The sequence below is a fragment of the Rutidosis leptorrhynchoides genome, chromosome 1 (genome assembly GCF_046630445.1).
Source record: "Rutidosis leptorrhynchoides isolate AG116_Rl617_1_P2 chromosome 1, CSIRO_AGI_Rlap_v1, whole genome shotgun sequence".
Classification (NCBI taxonomy): domain Eukaryota; kingdom Viridiplantae; phylum Streptophyta; class Magnoliopsida; order Asterales; family Asteraceae; genus Rutidosis; species Rutidosis leptorrhynchoides.
In genome coordinates, this window is record NC_092333.1 from 19242058 (window position 1) to 19249417 (window position 7360).

A 7360-nucleotide genomic window follows, 5' to 3' on the forward strand; every position below is an offset into this window, starting at 1 on the left:
CTGTAAAAATGTGCTACGAGTAATGAGTTGCTTCACATTTATCAGTGTCGTCCCATCTTCAAGCAAAGATATTAACTATCTTCGTCTTCTTCGATAATGAGATGTAGATGAGCTATTAGATTTTTCATGGTTTTTATGATCTAGAATTTATAGGAGTATTATTTAATTTTAAATTTAAATGTTTATATAGTGTATTTTAAAATTATTGTTATCCTGTGTTTACAAGTATAAATTTCTTAGAAAGATAACATAATATCAAACTTCCCAATAAAAAGAATATTACTTTTACCAATATATGTTGGGGAAATATTGAATTAGTGGGTAAAGAATCAACAACCGGATTGATACTAGAATCGTGAAACACTTTCTTAATAGAGTATTTCGACCCACTTGGTCACGGGTTACACGAAATCACTATTAGGATAAGACTAGTATGAACAATCGTCTTGACCAAAAGATAATTGTTCCTTGCAATTGTAGATTGCATAAATCTGTAAGTTTTGTGTTGAAAGTGTGTTAGACATGTCCAAAAATCTGGAACATTGTGAAAAAAGTCTAACCCTTCATATGGAAATGAATCCATATATTTATAATGGGTCAAAAGGTGTCTTTGAAAAGTCACACCTTTTCATATGAACCCATACAATGTTTGGAAGATAATACCCATGTATTTGTGCTTAAACAAGTCCAAATACATATAAACACCGTCCTTAAATGCCCTGGAACAACCCCATAACATTTGGGGTTCAAATGTGCCTTTTGGATTGAAAAGACACCTTTTCAGCGAACCAGTGTTAAGCCGCGCCGCGGGCCTGAGAGCCGCGCCGCGGGCTAACAAAGAATCACACTTGAAAACAGGCCAAAAAGCTCGACCTCAAAACCAAGCTTTAAGCCGCGCCGCGGGGGATGAGGCCGCGCCGCGGCCTAACACTACCCAGCAAATCAAATTTCCAGTTTAAGGATTTTCGCGCGTATGGCCTTTTTAAGTCTCGTTTCGCATTCTTTATGTTCCAAATGTTATTTCCAAGCTCACTAACATAACCTCAAACCATTTTACGCTTTACGAACGTGTACTCCACACTCCCCAAATCCGTGTAGCGTTTCAATGGTTCGATCACTTTCAACTTAGCAATCCAATCAACTAAAATGACGTTGGATCATGCTAAAATCACCAACAATTTCCCCCCATTTTAGTATGATCCTTGATTACTAAAATACCAACTAACAGATAACTAGTGCATAAGTGTAAATGTCACATGGATTGAATTTACACATAGTATATTACACGTGCAAGAATTCGAAAATCAGGGTGCTCTAATAGTTTGAACCCATCAATTCATTTGAAAACCTGTCGATAATATACACACTAGCTCCATGCTTTCTACAATTAACCCGACACTATTATAAGCCATGTGTTCCAATCCTCTCATGAACATATCAAAAGCTAAGTCCCAAGCTTTCTTGAGGCGACTTAACCTCATGTTCACATAGGTAGTTTCTTTAATCTTGCTCTCGCGGTGCAATTTTTCAAGACAACTATGCCTGCTCAATACATAAGGAGGGGTTTAAGGATCTTAGAACGTGGCTCTCCGGTCCGGCTACCGTGAATAACCCTGGCCGACATGATGATGTCGGCGGGGTGGCCAAGTGATTAAGTCCACCTCTGATAACGGTCGTCGATCAAGAGGTCCCAAATAAGGTCGTAGGTATTAGCTTACGAAAGACTAACCTGTTACCTTGAAGAGATGCTGAATGATGCTGTTTTGCGTAATGTATCTCGTGTGTGATAGTTACGTAATATGCCGTGTCTGGTAAATGATGATTAGGGTTGTATTTATAGGCAAACCCTAATTCTAGAACCGTCCCAGATCACGTTAATCTCATCCATAACTGACTCTCCCGAATCACGAATATAATTATGGAAAAGATATTTACTTGACAGCTAAGCAACCGCCGTACCGGGAACAAAGGAATCAGATACAATCCGCATAGCGCACACAAGCACACGCATACGCACACTATTAAGCGCCCGCATGCATATGAGGTGCGCATGCGGGTTGCGGTATCATTAAATTATATGCAGGATTTAAAACCCATGGAAATTTGATTCTACCATTTTCATGTCGTCTCAATTTTATTTTTATTTTACTATTTTTTTTTTAAAAAATTCTACTTATTGGCCGGAGATCCATTCGGAAGCAATCTCTTTATCCGTCGAATAGAGAGAGGTATGAGTTTCTTTACTTTTGAGAGTGTTTTCACTCTGGGTGGAGAAATAACTAGTTTTTATTCTCGGATAGGAGAAAGATTGTCTACATCTCACCTCCTCCATATACCGCTCATGTGTTATTGGATTTTGTTGTTGTTGTGGTCATAAATTTGTTGAGTTGTCATGGAATGCTTAGCTGAATTAAATACATAGTTAAAAAATTCAATTAAGTAGCATTAATATAATTTATATATTTTTTATAATATTTTATTAACATATTATCAAAATCATAACTAACAACTATGTCAACATAATTGTTCAATCGATTAAAAAATTATTTGGGTGATCGAGTTTATCCAAGTTTTTCATATTCATCGCCAACCACGATCAGTGGCGGAAGCAGGATTTTTCTTCACCGGGGGCGAATTTTTTTTTTTAAAACCGTAGCAACTTTTTGGGCAAAATACGGAGTTTTTGGGACAAAAAGTGGAGGTTTTTAAGCAAAATTTTGAGGTTTTTGGATAAAATTTGAAGGTTTGTGAGCAAAATTTGAAAGTTTTGGGGCAAAATTTAGAGAATTGTGGGCAAAATTTGAAGGTTTTTGAGGCAAAATATGTAGGTTTTGGAGCAAATGGCTTTTGAGTTTGGGGCAAAATGAAAAAAATCCAAATTTTTACACTAAAATTTCGAAATCGACTGAGGGCCCCTGCCCCCCCTCTAAATTCGCCCCTGACCACGATACCCTTGTCATTTTAGTATTACTTCAATAATATATTTTCAATCTGATTAGATGTATATTTTTCAATCGTTGACTTTTAGTTTATATCATACCATATATAGAATATAGATTAGATCATGACATTGGGTCATGTTTTATGTTTGATTGCTTGTTACAATTACAATGAACTTGAAAGCTAAAACTGATTGTTTATACATCACTTTCTGCATACTCCACCTACATAGAATTGAATTTTATTGTTGTTGTTATTACTGAAAATTAAAACTACTAGATCATTTTCTTCATATACGGATCAAATTCAAAATCTGCAACTACAAGTAATAATATTATATAATACTTCAAGATGACTACACGTGCCGCTAGAAAAAATGATTGCATTGGCCATTGGGGTCATTGAATGAGAACCAATATAAAATAATTAAAACGATGAAGAAAAAATGAACTCTACATGCTTTTGCTAACATCGAACCGAAATTCGTACCCATACGTCTCTTTTACTTTACTACAACTTTTGTTTACGAAATATAATAATTAATAATAATAAAAAAGATAGAAGTGGTGATCGTAGTTTTTAATCCTAACTTAACAAATACGAAATCAACATTTATTTATTGGTTTACTTAATCAAAAACTTGAGTTAATTAATTAGTGATGGTTACACTCCGTTGACGATGCTTAAGTTCCATCGTAAATCATGACCAAATCTTCATAATACCATCAATCAGTTCATATCTATGGTTTTCAAAGTAGTCTTGACTTGTATGACCATTTAAAAAATACGTATATTCTAGAGAGTATTACCGTCCAATAATTATTAATATATCAAAAAATCAGTATCAATATTATAAGTAATATAAATATTATATATTTGACCTTCCAACATCAACTATAACTGATTGATACTGATGACTAAAGGGCTCAAGACATAGGTGTAAAAGTGCATATAAGAATTCATAGTAGCCATACGATTTATGTTTTTTTTAACATTTCATTTTCGTTGTAGGAATTTTTCTGTTTATGGTTTTATCTATCTAACATTTCAAGTGTATATCATTTTTAAGATGTTATGAGGTTTCTTTTATAAGTATATTAAAATTAAAATAAATACAAATATAAATAATACAATATTAATATGAAGGTATTTCGTATGCCCGAGAGACATATTAAATTAATGTGGCTAATGTGTTATGATCCAAGTCGGGTCATACCCAATAACAAGCTTACCGACACTTTATATGTATTTAATCTTAACGATTGGATCATTAAGTAAATACGCGACACTTGAACTTTAGAAAATCGGTTTTCTAAAATATTATCACTTGAGATAAATTATTTGGATAATTTAAATTTACAAAGGGTTTAATTATTTATAGGTATAAATAATTAAGATGTGTTATGTTTTATAAATTGGTTTATAAAACAAAATAAAATGCAAGTAACATAATATAAGCATGATATTTTGTTACAAGTTTTAAAAAAACTGATTTTGTATAAAATAATGGGGTTGTGGCGGTTTTATATGATCAAGAAAGACCACCCATGCTTTTGTTTTGTTGCTTTCTATGTGCACACTCCTTATGTACATGCATGCTTCTCTTTAACCAAGTAATGGACTAAGGAATTCAATATGCATGCTTCTCTTTAACCAAGTAATGGACTAAGGAATTCAAGTGATAAGTTTCAAAATACTCTCTCCCTCTCTTTGATAGCCGCTGGCCGAAATATAGGACAGAAAAAGAGGGTGTTTTGAGCTTGATAAACTAGTTCATTTGGTGTCTAAATCCTAACTAAAACAAAGGTGGTGTTGGTGCATAAATGGCTTGTGGGTATAACACTCTCTTGAGGGCTGAGGCTTCAAGTTAGAGGCTAGGTTCCATCTTTTTCATCATCAATTTGTTGTCCAAAATTCAGCTTCCAACTCAACTTATAGGAGGTACAATTTACTTCCTTGCTATTATATATAAGCATTATTTCATGACTTGATAACTATATGGAATTCATTATAAATGGTTAATCATATAAACTTGTTTTATTGATAATCTTGCTTCCGCTTTCTTAACAATTACAAGTTGGTTTTGTAACTATGTTAAACTTATTTACATGTTTTATGAACTCATTGAATTCCATCAATGGTATCAGAGCCGAAGTCTATGAAATATGCTTCTTATATATGGTCTTTAAAACCCACCAACTTTGCATTCTATGTACATGCATGAAAGTAGAATGTAAAAATATTCGGGTTTGGGTGGGTTCATGATTTTGGCCGAATTTTAAGGGTTTCAAAAGTGGGTTTAGAACTTGCAAATTGGTCATATTTGTTGTATATCGTAGTTCACAATCAATGCCTTGACCTTATGATGTATGCATGTATGCTTGAATGGATATTTATTTGGTTGAATGGTTGTAATATTCATTCAATGTGGTTTGTAAAATTAATTATTCATTTGGTATGTAATATTAATTTTGGTTATGTAATTTATTTTATATTTGACATGTAAAATAGATTAGGATGTATTTTCATTTTCTAAACAAAATGTATTAGGATATATTTTGTAACAAGATGAAGATGCATTAAGATCACAAGGAAGAACACAAGAAGCATGTGGATGCAAGGTTAAGTGGGAGGTTAAAACCTCTTACTTTGTGTTTTACCCATTGACCGGTGACATTTTGTTTTCGACTAAACAAAATGTCTACTAAAAGGCTTGATTGTGAACATTTGTTTTGCATGCATGGTTGTTTTAATTTCTTGTATGATTGTGGATTGTGCATGTTACTACAACAAGTTATCACACAAGTTAACAACAAGCAAAACTAAAATTTAATTGTTTAAATTATTAACAACATGAAATTTACCAAACCACAATTTAATCGGTTAAATTGAAATGGCAATAAGAACATGATAAGGATCATACATAAAATGGTTTATATCAAGTAATTGGCTAAAATTACAAGACTTGAAAATGGATTTCAAATAAACCATACACTAAATGCATGTTGGTGTATGACATAAAAGTTTTCTTAAACTAGAATTAATGGAAACTTAAAATCCCTTCTATTAACAAGGTAAACAAGTTTAACGCCATCCTTTTGTGCAACACTTAAAATTATTAGGGAACTCATAATGGGATAAAGGTCACCTAACCGTTATGAGCAAACTAATATGATTAAGGTGAATTTCGCACACTTGTGGGATAAAGGTCACCTAACCACTTGTATGTTAAATTTACACGTTTACACAAGTAGGACGACTTGATTTGGGAATCATGAACTTAGGGTCACCGAAGCATGAGGAACAAATAGGCGTTGATGGAATAAATATGCCATGCAAAAGGATTGCATGATTCCATAACTTAGAAGTTGCAAAAGGATTGCAATTGTCATATAATGACTACCTAGCTAAATCAAATGACGAGATAAAGGTCACCTAACCGAAATTTGATTTACCGTTGGATTCTAAAATTTAATAAATATCAATTGGATTTAAAGGGTATTGATTGTTAAATTAAAAATAATACTTAAACTATATGGAATTCATTATAAATGGTTAATTATATAAACTTGTTTTATTGATAATCTTGCTTCCGCTTTCTTAACAATTACAAGTTGGTTTTGTAACTATGTTAAACTTATTGACATGTTTTATGAACTCATTGAATTCCATCATAATAAACTAAATATTAAAATTAAAATTTTTGTTATATATATGCGTATGACGTGCTTATGCTAAGTCAAGACAAGAAGATATCAAAGAGACATCTTAAGCAGTAAATACTGTATAAGCAGTGCCGTTCAGTGATCACATACGAGTTTATGAATCAATCAATTTTTCTAATTTTTCTTTTATTGTAGTTACATGAACTCAGAAGCAATTGTAATAGTAACAGAAAAATAATTTATAAGTACTAAAAGTTTTTTAATGTATTGAAATTTTTAATAAAGTAAAGTTTTTATTGATTAACAAGATACGTGTCATTTAAAATGATGACATGTCATGTTTATATAGAAAACGGTCAACCCTTCCTATTTGTGTACAGCAATAGCTCCTTGTAGTTCACAACAGCTCGCCAGCCGATACCCCATGCTTGCTGCTATATCTAAAAAATAAAAAATAATTTTACTATCATTTCCACTTTGATTTCCCTTAAAAAATAAAAAATAAATTTATATAAAAAAACCCAAATTGTCCTCCTTTAATTCCAGGGAGGTGATTCTCACACACTGTTTTTTGATCCTCACACACCCTTTTACCCTATTATTAGGGAGGAGTTCAAGTAAATTGGTGTGTGAGGATCAAAAAACAGTGTGTGAGAATCATCCCCTTAATTCCAGGAGTGGGTCTTCATATTTTGTTGGTGTCCTACTTCCACTATTTCTTCTTTCCCATTACCATTTTTTCATTATTTAATATT